Raw genomic sequence first — 21,017 nt, 5'->3', positions numbered from 1 at the left:
CTTTAAGGGGTAGGAAATACCCCTTTTGGATTACTGAATTGGAAGTAATTTTTAACCCTTGGGTTTTTTCCCCAATATAGCTAAAGAATATATGCACCACGTGCAACATCCTGATTGATGCATAGCTGAAAGCAAACCATTGCTTTGGGTTGAACATTGATTGAAACACTGTGGACAGAAGGAGCAAGGAAGCAGGGAACATCCACATCAGCTTGTACTGAGGTTAGTGCGACACAGCGAGACATGACATTTGCTCTGCATGGAAACACCCTTTTCCTGTAACCAATTTTATCCTATAACAAAGAGGGATTGTGCACTGCAAGTTGTGTATAGAAGTTCAAGCACAGCCGCTTGAAGTGTTCTCCATCAGCAGTTGACCTTCCCATATTTACCTTGCGTCCTGCTCACCAAGTTCTTCCTCCTACAGAGAGCACTAAAGCAAGCTAGGAAATGAATGCACAATAAAGCTTTGCTCCAAAGCTGCAGGTTGTTCAAAATATTCTTTACGTAAACCCACAAGGGGAAGGACAAGGTATGTCAGCTGCCCTTCTGCTTCATACTGTTGCCAGAGCTTTCACAAGCCAACAGACTACAAGCAACAATCAAACATCCATGATAACACTAACTCTTCTACCTCCTCGTCCAGCCACTTCTCCACCACCACCTTCCTGGATGTCTCCATCCCAGCACATCGATGCACGCATATCCAAACAAGTGGCCTGTTAGCTTGCTTAACTTTGTTTGCCTTACTTTTACGACCCCACAAAGCCAGCTAATGTAAAGTCAATGCACCGAGACAGAAAAAATTTAAACTACCAATTAAACTAAAATATTATGTCTAGACTAAAAAAAAAATAATATTGTGAATGATAACTGAAGGTTTTCCAAACTAGGATATCTAGGATCTCATGCTGCCTGTCCTCTGAGAAAACATGAATCTCCCCTTCCTGATGGCAGCACCTGCATTTTCCAGTCCCTGCATGGATGCACAAGACCTAAATGGGTTTTACTTAAAGGCAATCGACAAAAGATGCTGATGTCTTGCTCATCGTCAATCACAAACTTGGTATCTTGGAAGCTGGAGAAAAACATTTCTCTGGCAAACCCACCTTTAAAAACCAAACAGGGGCTGTGACGGAACAGTAGAGTCAATCTCAGGGAAGTGGATGAGGTGATGGCATCAGACACAAGTGGGAATCTGCATCCCAAAACAGTGTTAATTTGAGTTTTAACAGGGACAATCCACTCCCCACCAGCAGGAACAACTTTTGAATCCTTAACTTGAAAAATACTATTTTCTATTGAGCTATCTCTGATACCTAGAAGCCATCATCCACTAGCTGTATCTATTTTAATGTTATGATTTTAACTCTTTAAACACAAATTTAATTCCATAAAAATACTGCACATTCAAAAAGCCATAAACCTTATCTTTGTTGAGTAAATAGTTTTAAGAAGACCAGCTGAACTATTCATGTAACTACCAGGCCTTTCCATTGTTACCACTTACCAAACAGAGATCTTCTTTATTCATTTTTGAAGTTCAATTCTCTCTTTCCAAATGAGGAAAGCAATGTATTTACCTGAAAAACCCAGAGTCACAAGCTTCTTGAAACATTTTTTTCTTATTCAGAAGAAGCAGCCAAAGAGAACCGAGTGAGGTCTGAATATCAAATCAAGCATAACAGAAACAAAGGAAAAAGGAAAAGAAAAAAAAAAAACCACAGTGCTGGCCCAGAGCACTCTGGCTTGTTACACACAAGGCCAGCATGGGAGAACACACACCAGGCGTCAAAATTCAGAGTAAATCGTAATGACCCATCAGGTACGGTCTTCTGGCTTTACTGCTCAGAGACACAGGCAGGGATTTCAGACTCCAAAGAAGCCTTTGAACAGCCCCAGGGGCAATGGGAAATAAAAATCATCCAGAAAGACAGCTGGGAAATATGGCAAGAGAAAGAACCAGTCCATTTCGGGAGGACTCATTTCCATAAGATAAACAGGGAATATCAAAGGATGCATTGGAGGACCTTGTTCAGCCACCCGAGGGATCGGAGGCTCACAGAAGGCAAAAGAAATGTTTATCAGGCACGGCGCTCGTGGCAATGCAATCAGGGAGCAACAAAACTTGCACAATACACTATAAAGATGAGGAAGGAGTAAAATCAACACCACAAAACATTTTGGAGAGGGTATTCGTTATTATTGCACTATGCACAGAGGTGAGCTCTGCACTGAGCATCAGCATTAGTGGCAGTGGTCCCACCACGGGAACAGGGCTCTTGGGAACATGTTGAGGCAGACCAGGAGGGGCAAGTCTCATACTGGGTTTGGAGATGTCCCTCCTAGAGAACCTGGAGGGCCAGGGTGGCCTTTTTTCTGGCATCCATCAAGAAGTGCTATTTAGAGAAGGACAAAGGGCTACACTGTCCTCGCCAAAGGGATGCTCCCCATGGTATTGCTATGTGCAATGGAGCAGATGGGCAGCAACAACACCCAACAGGCCTTGGGAGATCTGCACCGAGAAGGAGGCCATCTGTGCACTACTGTCCCAAAACACATCTCCAAGCCCTTTAGAGCTGCACTGTTATATTGTGAGGGTCATAGGAAAAAAAGACAGGAAGACAGGAAGACTCAAGGCACAGGGTCCATTGAAAATTCCTGTCTGAAGAAATGCTGCTCAGGTCAGTCATAACCCTACCCAGCCCTCGGGGATGGAAATGAAGGGATAGGAGAAAAAAGGGAAGCATAGAGCAGTCTCTCTGGTTATTGCTAGGGACAGATTGGAACAGCCAGACAAAAAGCTAATGACAGTGTTTGTAGGATTAATTAACACTTGTGTTATCAAAGCACCAGAGATTCCAGGCAGGATAGCTCCCACAATGACATGTTCCCAAGAAGACAGAAGACTGCTGGCTAAGAAGAAATACATCTGGTTGGAAGAGACTGATGTGACCAAGTGCATAGACACAAGCAAGAGACACCCTGAGACTGTGATCTCCAGAGCTCTGATGGTACAATACAGGTCAGGCAAACCCAGCCTGTTGATACCGTGACAGTGAATTTACCTCCTGCACAAACCGATGTATTGGAAGATCTGTCTGAGGCTGCAGTGAGACTGAAGCAATGCCACTAATTATGGTATTCATGGCATTCATTTTATACATCCCATGAGATATTTCTGCTGTGGAATTCGCTGAAGCCTGATTCTCAACAAATCTGCTCCTGTTTATTGGTGCTTGAAGGACCTGCCCAGAACCACCTCTTGCTCGGCAGCTCTTCTCATGGGGGTTTGAGGAAGGAAGGGTTCCTCTTGCCACAGCAGCTCCAGGAAGACTCAGACCTGTCCTTCAAGAGCATGTGTGCACCATATTGGACCAAAGAGTGGGAGATGTTGCTGAACCTAACATGAAGCTCTTTCGTTTCTGTGGCACACACAGTAAAGGAGGTCTGCGAAGTTACTGCCTATCTTATGACTAGAAGGAATTTCTGGACCACCTACACAGATGAAAGTCAAAACCTCCTGAAAATAATCACTAATTTAACAACAAATATTTTTATCTATGAATCAGCAACATGTGTGTGTTTGGAAAATGGGTAAAGAGCAGCAGATTTCTTGGTAAAGGATAAAATTACTCTTGTGGTAGAATTTGGTTCATTCAGTATACTCCTTTGATTACAGATGCAGTCAATTAACTGTACCTAAAAAAAACTACTTAGGCTCTACTTGGAGGAAGAAAAATGAGAACTGTCTGTCAGGGAACCTGGAAGTATCAACAGACAGGAAAAATATATGGTTACACGTATTTTAGGTATTGAACAGTCTACTGGAATTTACATCTCCCACAGAACTGTATTAAATGTAATGAACTGTATGATAGAAGGTATCTGATGGAGTTGTGAAACTAACTGCATACATTGTGATGTATCAGCAAAACACCCATAATAGGGATGCAGACATTTAATGAGAAATTAATTAGTAGAATTTTAAAGAAGTGACTATGAAAGTGTTTCCCATCCTGAGAACTCAGGATTTTCTAAAACACAGTTTTCAACGAAAAAACAGTGAGTCTCACAAACATAAAATTCTAATCCCAATTTAGTAATGATTTAACTTTGCTGATTGTAAAAAAATTGAGTTATATTAGGTCAAAATTTAGCCTACTATTCCTTTGGGCTGTTTCCTATTCACACCAATTATTGTACCTTGAACAAAGGTTGAAAGCCTTATGTAGGAAACAGGCATAGGTGGCAAATTGCTAAAACCCAAAAATCTTACTTTAGTTTAATAGCTTCCTAGTGATAAAAGAATGAGGAGAGAAATATAAGAAACTTAGACTAAAGAAACCATATTTTAAGCAGAACAAAGATCACCCAGAGTTGTCTTCCATGTTACCACCAGCTCTTTAAGGGTCCAATCCAAACCTGTGACACTGGCAAGAAGGCTGTCATTAACTTCAATGGGAACAAGAATAGAGTCTAGAATTGAACAATAACCCCAAAATTGCTCTCAAAAAATCCTATGAAGCTGTGTCTGCTTCTGAACACAAACCTTTGCGATGCCAGACACTTCAAAGGAGAGCTGAGATCTCCCTAGGGTATGGTCTTCTCAGTGGGAATACAAATGGGAGCAACATGCACGTGATAACTGCTGTCAGGTGCAAAAAGTGAGTGGCAAAGGCACCAGAGACTACCATGAGGGAAACTCAAGTCAGGGTCAGCCACATGTTGCACAACCTGAGCAGGAAGGTGGTGCTGAGAGCTTGGTGTTAAAGCACCAATAGGCAGCAGTGTCCACATCCCACACTGTATCTAGAAAGAGCCAATGTTTTACACTCTGCCCCCCAAGATGCTCGCAAAGTACAGCACAAAATATCTTTAATCAAAAGGAAAACAAAGTGACAGCTTAATTAGAATGCAGAATCAATTTTAACAGCTCTTTAAGGATACATCCTGCATGCAGAATGTAGGTATTCTGTAAGTTGCTGTGGCATAATAAAATTATTAGGAGAATACATGTTTTTTTCTGGGCTTTTATTTAGTCTTCTGCTCTGCAATCCCCATGTAGTAACATTAGTAAGACATTTATTTACTCAGGAAAAAAAATAAGCTGAAGTCAAAAGCATTTTCCGTACAAATCCATAATTCCCCCTCTTTCCTCTGCAGACACCTTAGCATCTCCCTCAAATAGGGCAAAATTTCAAAGTGTTTCTGTAATCAAAGAGAAGGGCTTGAATTTCAGAAGTCACGGCAGGCAGGGTGGCAGTGCTGTTCGAAAGCAATGAATTAAGCAAGCGAGGGGAGCGGCAGGACGTTGGCCAAGCATCCTGCTGCCTGGCATGAACTGCACAGAGCCACACATCCGCCACGGGGAGGAAAATCCTCAGTTTTTCCAATAGAAACCCAGACATTTATCTTCACCTTCCAGCAGCCTAAGTCCGCAACACAAGCTTAGCCCTGACTTGTCAAACATTAGGATGGGCTCCTTGACCTGCATCCTGTTTCGGATTCATGAGCCCAAGTTAAACAGGGATTATTCCCTTGATCTGAGTTCAGAGCAAGGCAAAAAGACATCAGAGACTCTGCTAGAGCAACCCTTCTCCTGGGGACAGTCACAAAATTTCAGCCAAGCAACTTTCAGCAGCTCTGACCAGAAGTACAAAGAGAAAAATTATTATAATGTGTCTATGCCAGCTTAAAAATATGAAATTCTATTTTAAAAAAAAAAAAAAGCCAGAACACAAACAACATCTAACACACCAAAAAGCAGCAATGACAAATATTGTTAATTAGTCCGTCCTGGCCCCAGGTGGCCTTGAATATAATTTACCTGGGCCCTTCCTGCTAACACGTACCGAGGACTCTGGTTTTACATAGTTTGCAGAAATTGCAATGCGGAACTAACATACCGCTGTCATCCCAGAGCCCAGTGATGGGCAGGGAGTGGGGGGGTTCTGGAGCACAGCACAGGTACGAAATGCAGACACACACCCGTTCTGCAATAAACAGGAAACTGCATAACCAGGATCGAAAACAGAACAAGCAAAAAAAAAAAAAAAACCAAACCACCCTAGAAAAACCCAGTGGCTCAGATTTTTCTAATTGTTTCCCAAGAGCTAAGCACTTCACATGGCTTTTTTTTCCCCCCCTCATTGTTAAAGTTTGCGTTCTGTCTGAGAAAGATCATGATTATTTCCTCTTCTGAACAAGGAACAAAAATTCTGTTCATTCGTGTGGCAAATATGGCATTTATTAATATCTGGGAATTTTTTCCTTGGTCGATGGCACTAGGACATCTAATTCTGTTTGCTGCAACAATTTGGAGGATGGCAGACAGCTATCTCAAAATCAAAGGTCACAACCAGTCGTCTGTTCCCTGAGCAGTCGGTGAAGAAATGGAGAGGGATCCTTCCCATCTGAGATAGGTGTCTGAGACAGATGGGCTGATTCACCCTCCGGCAGGTCCTGCTTCTGGGAGTTTTGAACAGGTGCCCAACTCTTAGACCATTAAATTAGGTAAAATTAATTCCTTTCTCAAGTTAAAAAAACCACCAAAACTATAGTATGAAAATTGCTAGACTACAAGTAGGGTATTAAGCCCTAGGACTGCAGAAAATCCCTCCTTGGTTTGTAGCACCTTATCCTTTGGAAAGAATTGCCACCCATAGCCAGGGAGGCAAAGGATGGGCCTTCATGTTACTCATTCCCAAAACGCAGGCTGCTTTTGGGACACCACAATCCTTGACAACACTGCATACAGACTTGTTCTCCTCCTGCTTTCTCCTTCATGTGGATCTGTAGGAGTACCAACAGCAGAGGAGGAAACCTTGAGACTACTGGGCTTGCCTCTCTTACCCTGCTGGGTACTGGCATTTAAAGAATCATCTATAAGCTACTTATCCAACACTTGCCCAAGGAAAAAACATTTAAAAAAAAAAATCTGTTTTTTTCCATATGTTAGGACATCCAACTTTGCAACATATGCACTTCATGTATGCCTTGAAGGTGCCCCATTAGCTGAAGAGTGACAGTCCCTAGCCCTTCCGTGAGTCATGGTCTGCAGAACCCCTGGCAATGTCCTGGCCAAAACCAGCCAAAAGAGAGCAATTTGGGACAGGGAACACGCAGCCCCTTCCACACCCCATTAAAGTTTGAAGTGGATTTGCTCTACTCACATTTTTTCTCTCATACAGACTAAAGGAACATCTTCATAGAGACCTACCCAAGCCACTTAAGTGCCTTTCAAAATGCTACTACACCTCCTCTATGTTCTACTGCTGCCACCAGGAGCCTTTCCTGGAGGTAGCTATGCTGAGACATTACCACACAGTGTCACACAAGCAACACCACACTTATTTTGCTCTCCGCTTGCTTGTCTTCCTTGCAGGTTTCACACCCACTTGAACATTTGGTCCACTAAATAGGAAGGAAGGACTGAAATCATGCCCAGACACAAACCCATCAAGGGAGGGGAAAAAAACAAACAGCCACTATTCCTCAGCTGGAAAATTTTCTTTCTCTACTGGATAATTTTTCAAGTCTACAAGTTTGAGCTGTGGAGTAATTTTGCAGTTTCGGTGTGTATATTAAACAAGGAAATAGCTTGCTCTCTAAGTCCCTGCTTTATTCAAATGAACCGAGGATGCAATAAACAGCACTTTCTTGAAAAGCAACACATTGCGCAGGGCAGCAAAATCAAAGTCAGAGGTGGCTGAACAGTGCTAAACCTCAGACCATCTCATCAGTGTTTGCAATATTTTATACTGCAAATGTGTTGGGGTTTTTTTCCCAGTTGCTGGATAGCATCTCTAAACAGGAATTCTCAGCTCATGGGTTAGAAGGAATCTTGAAAATCAGCTACACTCTGTAATCTCATGTATCACCGTCATTAGAAAAGTGTGTGTGCACAGAACAAATACAAAGTCTCGCCTCCAAAGATCATGCAGCCTAAAAAGCAGATTCACCAGCCTGCTCCGGCCAAGCCGCGCTATCCCAGAGACACAATGGAGCTATAAAACCAGCCAGGCTTGTAATTGCTTTGCATCACAAATATCCAGACCAGCTAGACCACACTGGTGAATCGGGCTGTAATGCAGTGGGAGCAAGGGCAATAAAAGTGTAGAGTACATGTGGGTTACAGTATTAGGAGATGATGGTTATGCTGTGATGCCCTCTGTGCACCACAGTGGCTCAATGAATTCATTATCCCAGATTCTTTCAATTTGATTTTCCTATGCACCACCAGAGAAGCATGGTTTAAGGGGGCTCTGAAAGAACACTGTGAAATTCAGGAGAGGCCCTAAATCATATGGAGAAGCATAGTAAAAAGTCCTGATTCAGAAGGAGATAAGAAGAATAATGAAGAGGGTATTATAATCAGTCTGGCAGACAGGAAAAGGAAGCACAGATACATCCTGCGATCTTTTTTTTTTTTTTTTTTTTAAATTTACAGATTGGGAATAAACTGCACTATCTTACCAAATGACATCGAATCAGGGATCAGAAGCCTCAAAGAGCCCTCGCTGCAACCAAATTGTAAAATCCAGCATCACAAGCAGGCTGACTGCTATGTTTTCTCTTTAAATTCCTGCTTGAATCTCAGAAGGAAAATACTAACTTATATTGGACGCCCATAGCACAATAGCGTCCGTATTTCAGAAACACATAAAACACTGTGTAAATGCCACTTGCCCTGAGGAGCGCCAGCAAACCAGGGAACAGCAGCCACAGAAGATGCTCAGGTGCACCAAGCGATGCTACGATGGAGGAGAGACTCAGGATGGACCACAGACCCCCACATTGCCATCTGCCTCGATCTTCTCTACTTTCTAATTTCATCTTTCAGCAAGAGTGCAATTGGCTCACACAGCAATTTGTTTGGGAGTTTAATTAGGTCCTTTCTCGCCAGATGAGCAGAGAGGGGCCGAGGATGCTCCCCTGGCCATGCATGTCCTGGGCAAGCGGATCCTCCCGCAGGACGTCATATAGCTCGATGGCTGGCAATTTGTTTACTTAATCAGATGCAGAATGATTCGGTGGCAGTGGAGAGGTTTCTATTCCAAGCAAGCAGAGAGCAATTAAACAGCCTGACCCACACACCCTCAATTACAGCCGAGCTGCACAAGGGTCTGTTTACCAGGCCAGTTAACCCGCAATTATGGATACTTCCACTGAGGCCTCAAACCAGCAAACTTCTTCAAAAATATTTTATTTTCTAGTGAAAATAAAATGAGCACGTTCTGTTACTATCTCAGTTTGTTTGTTAAAGGCCTGTCGCCAAGTTGAGGGCACCCTTCTCAGTATTTTGACCAAGCCCTATTACATTACCTGTTCTTACTTAATTTTAACCTTCCCCAAGCATTTGACTCCTGTACTGGAGTGTTACAGCGTGTTGGGCTGTAAGCCTGGCCAAACACAGACCACGTTGAGAAACCTCCCAGGACAACCCAGAGAACAGATGAAAATGATGTGGGGATATAAGAAACGTTTCAGCATCATCAGGCTGTTCAGAGCCACACATATTTTCCAAAGCTATAGGCGGCTTGAGGTCAAATGCTGCCCATTCTACAACCACTAACATAAACCATAGAGCTCAGACCAGCTGGGGTGAGGAGTATAGAAATATTTAGGGCTCAAATGTGCTTTTTTCCCTGTTCAGCCAGAAATACGGTGATGGGCATCAAGGCGCAAAGTATTTCTCGGCCACTTGGCTGACAGCCATGAGGAATGCTGTCCCAGAGGGGGTTTTCCTTCAAGGTTGCACATATGCCCCAAGACGGGTTTAAAAGTTGCATTTTTTGCAAAGTCACGTGCACAAACACCTGATTGCATTGTTCCCAGACATATGCTGGTGTGGTGCAATCCATCAACAGGATGGAAATGGGGTTTGCAGAAGCATTTTAGACTGACAAACCATGCACTGACTTTGCGGATGACACACACTGAGTCCTAGGGAGATCAGAGAAGTCATTCCAAGCACTTCTGGCTTTCTGACACCATACAGTAATACTTTTAAATGTGCAAGAAGTGGTCAGCAGCCACAAGGTTTCACACTGGGCAGTTAATAGGAATGAATGAATGAATGACATAAGCACTCAGTATTTAACACACATTTATCCACGCTGAGTTGAAATGTAACATGTTGACATTTTGGAGCTGTGAAATTGTCACAAAAATTGCTGATAACGTTAAAACAAGAAATGCTATAGCATTAGCCCGCCAAATGCATTACTTCTGCTAAAAAAAGTAAGTGTCAAAATTAAGCTCATTTAGCCGTCAGCTGCAAAGCTTCCATTAAGCCTCAATATTTCCCCACCATGGCAGGCAGAGAGCCAGAAAGATCAACAGATATTAGCTAGGCAGGCAGGCACACGAACATCTTGATGTCAAACAACATGCCTGTAAAGGAGCAGATGTGGAGACTGGAAGTCCACTGCAACATGGCAGTCGGACTGCAAGACGATATTAAAGGTTGTGCAAAACAGGCAGGGGCAAGCCCGAGGAACGGGAAGTGATGGTCAAAGGGTCCTCCCCTCCTTTCTCTAAAAGCATGTCTTTTTCCCCTAAAAATACTTTCCCATGGTATATTGAGCACTGCCTTCCTAGCAGCTTGTTGCTGGAGGAAAGCCCCTAGGTGACTGTCGTGGAAAGAGAAGCGCCTGGAGAGACTGAGCGGCAGCATGGGATTTAGTACAGCTGAGCCCACCGCGAGGCAAACTCTCAGAGTCAGTTACTCTAGCTAAATGTTACCACTTTTTTTTTTTTTTTTTTTTTTTTTAAAAGAAATAGCTCTTTGCTGCAGAGTCAGGGTAGGGCATCTCACCTATCATCACCCATCCATGGAGCTACTCAAGGTTCCCTCACCCTGGGTGAGGCTCTTTCATCAGGGACAACTATATTTACCCATAGTTTGGGATCCACTTTGAGACCAATAGGTGAAAAGCACAATTACTGTTATTACTTTTATTAAAGGAGGGCAATGGAACAAAATGCTGTAATTATACCACATTCCCGAGCAAAACTAAAACAATACAGCTTTCAGTGATGCTGTGAGAGGGTTTGGTGCTATTAGCATAGAGCAGCATAGAAGAATTTTATCTCTCTCCTATCTTTGTGCATAAGTGTGTCCTATCAGCTGTGCCTGCGTATAACTGAAGATACCTAAGAGAGAAAATCCAAAGGAGTTGTTTGACTGACACTCAGAGAGGGCATTAAGAAGATGGATAGAGCAAAATCCAATGGTTTCTAAATAAATCTATTCTGCTAGTGTGCTGTTAGTGCCTTTTTCTATACCCCCTCCACACACACACACAAATGCATTCACAAATGCACTGCCACAAAACTAACTGTACAATGACTCAATGCCAAAGAAAAAAGAAAAGCGCCTTTTATTCATGGCATCTCACATCAATGGCTACTTTATATTAAAATCAAGGCACATGCTTTCCAAACTTAAAAGCTGCAGTGGGGGAGAGAAAAAAAAGTCTTCCTCCTCTGCCATTAACACTTTTATAACCACGGCTGTGAGTTCACCAGAGGTCTCTGCTGGACCCACCTGCAGCAGAGGGGCAGGTGAGGGAGGGAAGGCTCAACTTTGCAAGCCAACCTGCCTGCAAAGGAGCATATTTTGATAGCTCGTTAGCTGTTTAACCCTGCATATTATCAGGTGAAAGTCCTTTCCCAACACAGTCACCCCAAAATGGGAAGGAAGGAATTCACGACACATGTCCAATGAAAAGTGCTTTCACTAGGATTCATCCTTCCTGCAACCACTATACCAAAAATGTCATGAATTACCCCAAATTCTAGTGGCCACATTTTCAGAGGAGCATGGGGTGACTTGGCAGCTAAAAGCTCACCTCAAGACAGACAAAACCCCAGTCACTGACCTCACACAAGAGTTTTAAGCACTTGAAAACCTCATTTATTGAATAAAGCAGCTAGAGTGCCTCTAAGTAATTTACAGTAGAGAGTTCATTTTACCTTGGCATAACTGTATTATTTGCTGTTTTCTTTTACCACTTTTGTGATGTAAATAAATACCCTTATAAGACAGGGATATAGTTACAGCCCACACTAGGTAATTCTTATTACTTCGAGCTGTTTTGGTGGAGGCAGCTCTCGTGCCTTTACAGGATTCCCTGCATGGCACGGGGATGCGCTGGCAGCTTGGTGGTAGCAGCAGAAGCATCCTCGGGCCAGCGAACTGGAAACCTAGCATCCTGACAGCCTGTGGTCACGATTCCTCAGCACCACTCACAAAAGTATGGGCTGGATGGCATTACAACTTTTTTCCCTAGGTTACAGAGGCTAAAGATATAGCAGGAGGGGAAAACAAAACGGTAGGAATACATGGAAAAATAAAATAAAAGCCTTAAGCTGGAGATAAAGAAGCAAGCCTTGTGCTACTGGAACAAGGATCACAGGACAGCTGACAGAAATAGTGTATGGCAATAGTCAAAACTTGCTTTGAATGTAGTCTAAACCATGCAGAAATGCCAGGCAAAATTTTAGACTGCATCCCCCCAAAAGATGATACAAAGCACAAGTTCAGTACACGACCTGCTGCCGCTGCTTCAAGGGGGTAGCTTCAGCAGAGCTGCATTACCCCTTTGCAAGGGCTTCCTCGCAGTAACAAGTATCACACTTGTAGCAACAACCCAAACCCCTAAACTCAGGATTTTAGGCTACTTCTGTTATTTATCACCTTCCTATTAGTTGTTCGCAGTGTTTGACTGCAGCAATTTTTTTCTTAGTGGCTTTGCTCTTTCTACACTGGCACGTGTTAGTTTTTTACCCATGTGGCTCATCCCCTCCCCTAGTTTCACCCTGTTTTAATGTCAAATTCCCCACACAAGGAAGACTAACATCAGCCCTGCTTTGCCCTGCACATCTAGCAACAACCTAGAACAGACCAAGAGGGACAATGCACTGTTTGCTTTGCTTTTGCCTTCGGGGCATTAAGCATCACTGCAGATGCTGCTGCTGATAGCAGAGCACTTCTGGGAAGACGGCAGTAATTAATTTGTACTGGTGAGTAATTCCAGGGTGGCAGAACAACTACAGCTCAGGTAGCAACACTAGGAGTGCAAAACTCAGTGGACAGGCTTAAAGTAGGGAGATTGGCTTTAAAATTCAGATTTATAAGTAGCCTATCTTTACATCTTTTCTGTTTCATGATTTGTTTGTTTACTTATTAACATTTAAGCAGTAGCTTCCACCCCACTTTATGGGCAATTAGGAGAGCTGAGAATTCAACCTGAAGCCAATCCACAGGAGCAGAAAATAATTTCATTGCACGCTGCTCTGTATATATGTTTTTAAGGTAAGGAAGAAACATTTTTAAATCTCCTACTCCCACCAAACAGCACATTTCCAGACAGCCCCTGCAATCTGTTTAATAATTGTCCTACCAAAAGCCCAGTCATTAAAAACCCAGCAAACAGACACCAAATCTTTGCTAAACCATGGCAGTGAGGCAGCCTAAAACAAAGCAACAAAAACACAAAAATACTGAACTTCTGAACTAAAGCATCCAACAGACTATACTCTTTTTGCAGGACATGATTCGTCAATTATATTATAAAAAGAAAATCACATTGTGATACAGAATGAGATTAAGCAAAAACGTCTTAATAGCAGCTCAGCATCTTCAGAATATCTCAAGAGAGCCACTGGGCTTGAAAGTAATTTTTATTCAATACTGGCCAGCCCAGTGGCAAAGGGGTGATGCTGGGAGGAAGAAATAAATTCACATCTGAAGAGCAAGGGTCTTGCTATGTAGGTTGACAGCTTCTAAGGTGCTGAAGAGAAAAAACAACTGTAATTAGAGAGCAGCGAGGAGGAGGGATAACTTACACCCCCTGTAACTCTGTTAAAGAGTAAAAGAGCACCACTGTTGTTGTTACTGAAGATGTATATCAACAAGAAATACTATTTATGCACAGAACGGTGGGCTATTCCTTATCCCAAAGGATTATAATCATGATGTTTATCACACGAAAATCCCTATCGCCAGACAGCAACATCCCCACAGTCCACTGGCAAGGTGACGATCACAGTGCAAAATCACTGGTAACGTTCTCCTGGTCGCAAAACTAAGAGGCAACTGCATCAAAAAGCAACGACCCATTGAGTTAGCAATAACAGCAGGCATGCAGGATGGACAGAAAGGAGAGAGAATTCCCCCACATCCCTGAGGAAATTCACAGGGATTAGAGGTGAAGTGCAGGATGGTACCATCCACGGTCATGCGCATGAATTAATCATTCAGCACAGCACCATGGTCAAGTAATTCAGAAGGTTTCAGAAAGCAGGTGTAGAGTTATAAGCCACCATTGTGCAAATAAAACTCCGAAGAAAGTGCTCACAACTAAGTATAGCAGCTCTGCTCACAGAAGATGCAGTTACACATCAAGATTTTAATGCACAGGAAGAAAAATTGGAGATGCTCCACCTGCCCCCTAGCAAATACCAGTACAAGGAACTCCAGGAGACTGGTGGAGAGGGAACAACATTCAGGAGAGGAAGATGTAACACACGCAAATGAGATTAGACTTTGCATCTCCAATGAATGAGACTCCACTTTGCTCTATTAGTAGTCACAAATAAGAATCTCGCACAGAAATATTTGCCAGAAGGCCAGTCCTCTAACTTCTGCCAAGAGCCTGCTTCGTCCTTTGAAAAAGATTTATTACACGGTCAAGAATCCAAAGATCTTCACCTTCAGAATATAATTTACTTGAAAGCATCTTTTTGCAATAAACACCCTGTAATTTTTTCCAGCTCTCTCCAATGTGCAAGGTATGCCTCTCAATAAAATATGTGAGAAGGAGAGGAAGAACATCACGTGTGACTTGCCAGCAGCTGGAGTGTAACATTTATCAGACGGTAATAACCATGCACTCGCTCATCACACTCAAGCACAAAAGCCAAGGAGCAGGCTGGAGCGCAGAAATGGCACTCACACTTCACTGCCGTACAGCACAAAAGGCTGCAACCTCTGGCCAGACACAAGCCACCACACATGCCAGCGCTGGAGAACAATGAAGATATGCTAAATTACACTCTGTTCTTCCTGCCATCCTCTTTCCATACTCCACTAGTTCTAAAACAGGGTCCAAAGGGAAAGGTTAGTAGCATCTCCTCCCAGAGGAAGGGGCAGATCCAATAGGGTGTTTTTAAAGAACAAAGCTTCCTCTTCAATTTCCAACTGGAATTTCAGCAGAGCTTTTTTTAAAAAAAAGTCAGTTTAATTAGTGAAATGGCACTCAAATGATCCTCACAACTCATTCACATCCACTGGGATCACCTGTCAGGTTGTGACCATGAAGGTCACAGCTACTCAGGGCATCTTCTAGCACAGGGTACACTACTCCCTTCCTTCTGGTACTCACTCACACCTAGGTTTAAATCTCAAATCTACTTCTTTCCCTTTTAAAAATAAATTTCATACTGGGTGTATTTTGTTTGGAAGTAGAAGAAGTGAAGGCTTACTTCATCACCTGACCCCCGTGCTCTGGCCTTGGGGCTGGAGGGTCTCCAGGGCAGAGACTGGAAAGCATCCAGGAGGTGTTTAAGGTCTGAAAAAAACAATAAATCAAAATCAGTGCCCTCACTACCACCCTGGTCTCTCTCTGTGACTCCCCAGACAAGTACATCTTTCAGCTGACAGATGGCCTATTCGTAAAGCATTTGAAGATCTCTGCTGAACTTTTAATGAAGATATTTCCAGCATTAGAATTAACACTCTGGGTTCTTTCCCCCTGCCTCACCTGGTACCATGATACCCCTCTGGTACACGTGCAGAAAACAGACCTGAAAATAACTCAATTAAAGCATATGCACTTGGAAAACAGCTGCAAAGTAATTATCACAAACCCACAGAAATTAGAAATGAAAAAGGAAAAAAATCTATTAAACCTGGTTTTGTCCTTAAAGTCTGAGTAGCAGGACTCAAAAACAACTGCATCTCCATAAAAGATGCTCCTGTCCAACATTCATGGGAAATTTTAAGGAAGAGAAAGGGGAGAAAAGCAGCAGTAAAAGGTGGTGGCATCACTGTATGGGTGACACAGCTGGAGGTTTCTGCTGGGTCAGAGCAGCTTTGCCACGCAGTGAAATGCCCTGGGTGCCACACAGTGTTCTTGCCAGGGAAGGGCATCCCAACACACCAATGCAGCGGCTCATCGAGTAGGGCAGGGACAGGAAACCTCAGAGACTTTCTTGTCAAGGAGAAGCTATTCCACATCTCCCAGCCTGGCCCCATGCTCCTCTCCCCCCGCCACTGCCCAGAGCTCCCCTGTGCAAACCCTGAGCTGCCAGACCCTCGCACTCCTCCATCTGCCACACCTCACACAGCGCCAGGATTTTTCACAGCTCAGGAGCAAAACATGGCCCTGCTGGAAAATGGAAACAATCAGGAAAAGGGCATCCAGAGCAACCTTTTTTTTTTTCTTTTTTTCCTTTTCTTCCCAACACAGGCACAATAGCTCCTTTTTTTTTTTTTTTTTTTGTGCACTTCTCTGAGCTTGAAATCTCAGGATGGCTGTGCTGGAGGAGAGCATTTAGCAACTCTCCTTCTTTTGGATTGCAATAATAATTTGCTCCAGCTTGCAATCAAATGGCTAATAATCTCTAGCCAGTGCTCAGGCAGGCGAGGGTCCAGACCACAGAGCATCACACTGACACTGATGCTGCGTGAGAAAATTTGCCCCATCTCCTCTCCAGCCAGGGATGGATATCTTGCTCAGAGCAGCAAAAGGAAGACTTGTACAAAGAGGTGTGAAATGATCAGACAGTGTCAAATCAGCCTTTGTTGTGAATATTACAGACATTTCTAAAGCTCTATGGTATTCCTTTGGTTGAAGCTTTATGGCTGCTCATTTTTAACAGGAGCCTCTGCACAATGCCTTAATTGTGCAGATCTGCCTAGAAACCCAAACATCCATGTTACAGGCGTCTTAAAGATGACAGTCTTCACTGATCCCTTTCTGAACGTCTCTGGAGATCGTCTCCGCAGGAATGTCTGACTGCTGCGAGAGCAGGCACAGCACGGAGCAAAGTCGCTTGGTCGGGGTGATGCCCTGCGGATGCCCCGCGCTGGCATGCCCGCTATCAGCTTGCCTTGTGTCACGTTGGAGAGTATTTAGATTAATCCAAGATAAAAAGCTGAAATTATTTTTCAAATTGCCTCTCTAAATCCACCCAGCTCTTTCAAGGGCGCTACTATCAATAAAGCAAGTGGGAACCCGCCAGTCAGAATTCACGTGACCCTGTTCCTATAAGCCATTTAACAGCCAGACTCAACCTCCTGGCTGCATGGAAGCAATTGCCATTACACGTTTTTAAATATCTTAATACAGCAATGGGGAAAAAAAATAACAATTGCTTTATAAAGCATTAAGGCTTTCACTTTAACGATCTTTCTTATTCCCTTTTTCTTCAGCTGTGAAGAGCTTGATAGGAAAAACTCTGATACATCACAATTACTAGTAATCTCATTTTAGGGAGAAAATGTAAGCTGGAAGGGACTGGAGCTGATTTTGCAACCACTGCTGCTGAAATCCCCCTTTTTTTTCCCCTCAAAACTGGGGGAGGAGAAAGGAGGAATAAAACAGAAGGTGTAACTTCTGTTTCTGATACCAACTCTTCTCCCATCTCTATGTGAGAAAAGCAAGGGCTCAACTGAACAGACCAGCTTAGCACAGCTCAGGAGCACAACCGAGCAGTGGGCACAGGAGGAAAATCAACTGTATTGTACTTCTAAGGAAGATCAAAACTAAGGACTGCAAAAGGCAGGAGAAGAATGAGAATATAATAAGCTGTTCTGCATAAATGTAGATTGCAAATGGCAAAATACTGACTTAGCGAGGGAAAACAGACCCAAATCCTTTAAATCTTCAGAGCCAACAAGGCCAGGAGTATTTCCCTCTAAGCCCCTTTGTCCCAGGGCACAGCCGCAGAGGGATGCAGGACAGCACATGGGGGAAATAACGCACTAAGCTTTAATTGTGGGTACATAACAGACAGGTTTGGGTACATAAGAGGCAACTGCAAACCCCAACTTAATGTAGCTACACTGACTTACACCAGTTAAGTAGGCATGCCCAGTTTCTATCTACATTTCATTTATTTTTTTCTTTTTTTGAAAAAGAAGAAGATACTATCCCAAGTGAGACCAACTCATGCCTTAAACTAGAAAGAACAGATTTTTATATATAGGTGTAGGTACATATATATATATATATATATATATGTATGTATACACACATACCTGAAGATAACCATCTCCTCTATTTCCTCTGCCCATCTGCACATATTGCCTGAACTTCATCTTTCAGTATTTCAACAGCAAGCTACCGGGGGGTGACCAGCCCCTCCTTTCTGGGAAAATATTTCCTTCTTTTACATCAGCTGAGGAGAGGAGGACATCTTTATTTCATCTCCTCATTCCTACCTACATCAGCCTGGACGATCTTGAAGCAACACTTTTTCTCCCTTGCATCCATATGCTTTAAATAACTGTAGACAATTACAAGAACACTTACGAGACATTTACAAAAGCTAACAAAATTTTGCTTGCTTAACTTTTATTGGTTTTATTTATTTTAATTGTTTTACTCCCATTCTAAGCTGAGGTCTGATTTATTGCCTGTTGCATCTCAGTCTCTTTGGTGTTGCTGCCTTTCAAGTGCTTCTTTCTTTGCAATGAGTATGTTTGGATTATTTTTTTTTTTCTTCCAGTTACATTATCTTACATTCTTCCAGTGTGAGACACATCTTGCTGTTTGTTACCCTTATTCCTAGGCTAGGTTTCTGTGTTTCATCATATTATTTTTCTGCCATTATTTTTGTTTTTAATACTTCCTAGCTTTGTCTCATTTGGAACTTAAATTAATGTGCCATTTATCCTTTCTTTCAGACTATTAATTGTGCTGCTAAATACTTTACTAATTAAATTACATAGCATTAAATTTGAATGCTAAGTGCAATATGAAGTTCGTTATATGACAAAATTCAAATCCTGCCCTACTGCACACATCAGTGCTTCGCACTGAGTGTTTAACGTTTCTTCCCCTTCCTGCACATTAATTTTGGAACATAGCAGATAAAAGAAAAATAAATAAATATCCAGACAAAATTAGGATGGCAGAATTATAGCTGTGTTTAATTTTCTTCTATCTTTAATAAACCCTAGCATACTGAGTAGCATCTAGGTTGAGGCTTGATGCTTGCACGTTGCTGGATTAGTACTGGGAGTAGCTTATGGAATACAGGAATAAGTAATATCTAAGGAAAAACAGGGTTAAAGATTTCTTCCTAATTTTATCAGATCTTGTTCAATGACAGCCTGTATCCCCAGTCCAGCTCAATCTCTCTAAATTGAACTGTGAATGGGGAATATGTTAGGAGATGGCCTTAGAGAGGTTGGTTTATGGTCTCCCTCCTCTACTCCAGCAGGCACAGACATCATTGCTATTGCAAGCGAACACATTTCTGAGCATGGGGACTCCAATGACACCATTCTGGGGAATTCCGAATAACTAAAAAGTTGCTGGAGCTGTAAGAGGGTTTTCTACAGCATGGGTCAAATGAATCAAACAACATTTCCAGGATGCCATACTGCTCCTTACTTCAGATAGGTACTTGCTCAAACATAAGGTACAATTTGGGAAAAGCAGCTGAAAAGCTAGATACACATTCACTGAAATCTTTAGATAGGGAGAGTAAGAGGAGAGACAGAAGTGCAAATTAAGACCTGAATAATACAAAATCAATTTGTATAATTTTTAAGCACAGGATGAAGAGACAAATGATACAATTAAAACAAAAGCAATCAAAAGAGCATTTTTCAAGTAATTTATCCAATATATGACAAGGTTGTAAACTCACTGCCTTGGTACAACAGGGAGCTGAAGAACTCAATTAGTAAAGAATTACGTATGTGCCTGGATTTACAGAAAAACTTCCCCAAAGTAAACTAAACCGATAAAACTACCAGGGATCAGCCCAGCAGTCAGTGCCGATCTGCTTCCATCACTGTTTGCTATGGGGAGGTCTGTGCAACGCTGGACCAGGACATTGCATCGGACATTGAGTATAACGCAATCGCACTTCTAATTTGTGCTGAGATCAGCTCTCTCCCTGCAGCATGGCAGATTGTTTAACTGCATATATCTTTCTGAAGGCATCAATGACTCCTCGCATGGCACTGAGGAGCCAAGTTTTGGGGGAGCCTCCACCACCTCCCCCCAAGCCCCATCACTGCATTTCCACCTTCCACACAGCATCCAGAAAGCATCTTCCCTCCAGGGCTGCCTTCATCCCAGTCACAAAGCAGGACCGTTAATTTATTCCACTTTCAAAGCACTACAGAGTCTCTGCCTGAAATCCTCCTCAGCTTGTGTCAAGCAAACAACAGTCCTGCGTTTATTCAGTTTTTGTAACTGAACCGATGCACACGTGGAATTAACCTAAATAACCCAGACTGATGGGCCCAAAGTGTTTTTTGTAAGACACAAGGCAACTGTGCCACGTTGCTGGTGCACTGAAAGGACAGTATTTACACTGAGGTAATAAGTCCCAAATCCCTTGCAAAATGCTCCATAGTAGGACAAGCATGTCTACCCTTGGGGCAAGTGTGCTCCTTAAATTTAAGAGCATGGTCCCATGGAGAGAATAACTGCTCTGAGCTGAGAGAACAGCCACCAGTGGAAGGGGCAAACCAAAAATATGAAAATTGCTTTTCTAGCCTGCATGACTCCATCTGAAACAGGTTTTTGAGTGGTTCCTTGTTCAAGCATTCGCTGTCCCAGTCCCACAAACCCAGACTCAACGTGGCGAACCCTGCACCGCTCTGCCTTCCACCCAACGTCAGCAGAATTAACAAGAAACAGTCAAACATGCAGCCCACAGGGAGAATAACGGGCAGCTACTTTATAAATAACCCTATTTCTAATAATTACCTAATAATTACCAACAGCACCAAAACATTTTAATCTTCTAGCATGCAGCAA

General features: G+C 42.8%; 1 protein-coding gene across 10 annotated transcripts in view; it reads right to left on the bottom strand.

The window, feature by feature from the left end:
* Window positions 1–21,017, bottom strand: part of HIVEP3 (HIVEP zinc finger 3) — a 276,516-nt gene that overhangs the window by 196,372 nt on the left and 59,127 nt on the right. For 2 of the 10 annotated variants that reach the window (XM_030039183.1, XM_030039179.2), the window contains one exon: window positions 15,496–15,581. The exons of the other annotated variants lie outside the window; for them this stretch is intronic. The gene's annotated coding sequence lies outside the window, so the exon portion shown is untranslated. The remainder of the gene's footprint in view (window positions 1–15,495; window positions 15,582–21,017) is intronic. 10 annotated transcript variants of the gene reach the window in all.

This window comes from Aquila chrysaetos, chromosome 16 (genome assembly GCF_900496995.4).
Source record: "Aquila chrysaetos chrysaetos chromosome 16, bAquChr1.4, whole genome shotgun sequence".
Classification (NCBI taxonomy): Eukaryota; Metazoa; Chordata; class Aves; order Accipitriformes; family Accipitridae; genus Aquila; species Aquila chrysaetos.
This window is presented reverse-complemented; position numbering and strand designations above follow the sequence as displayed.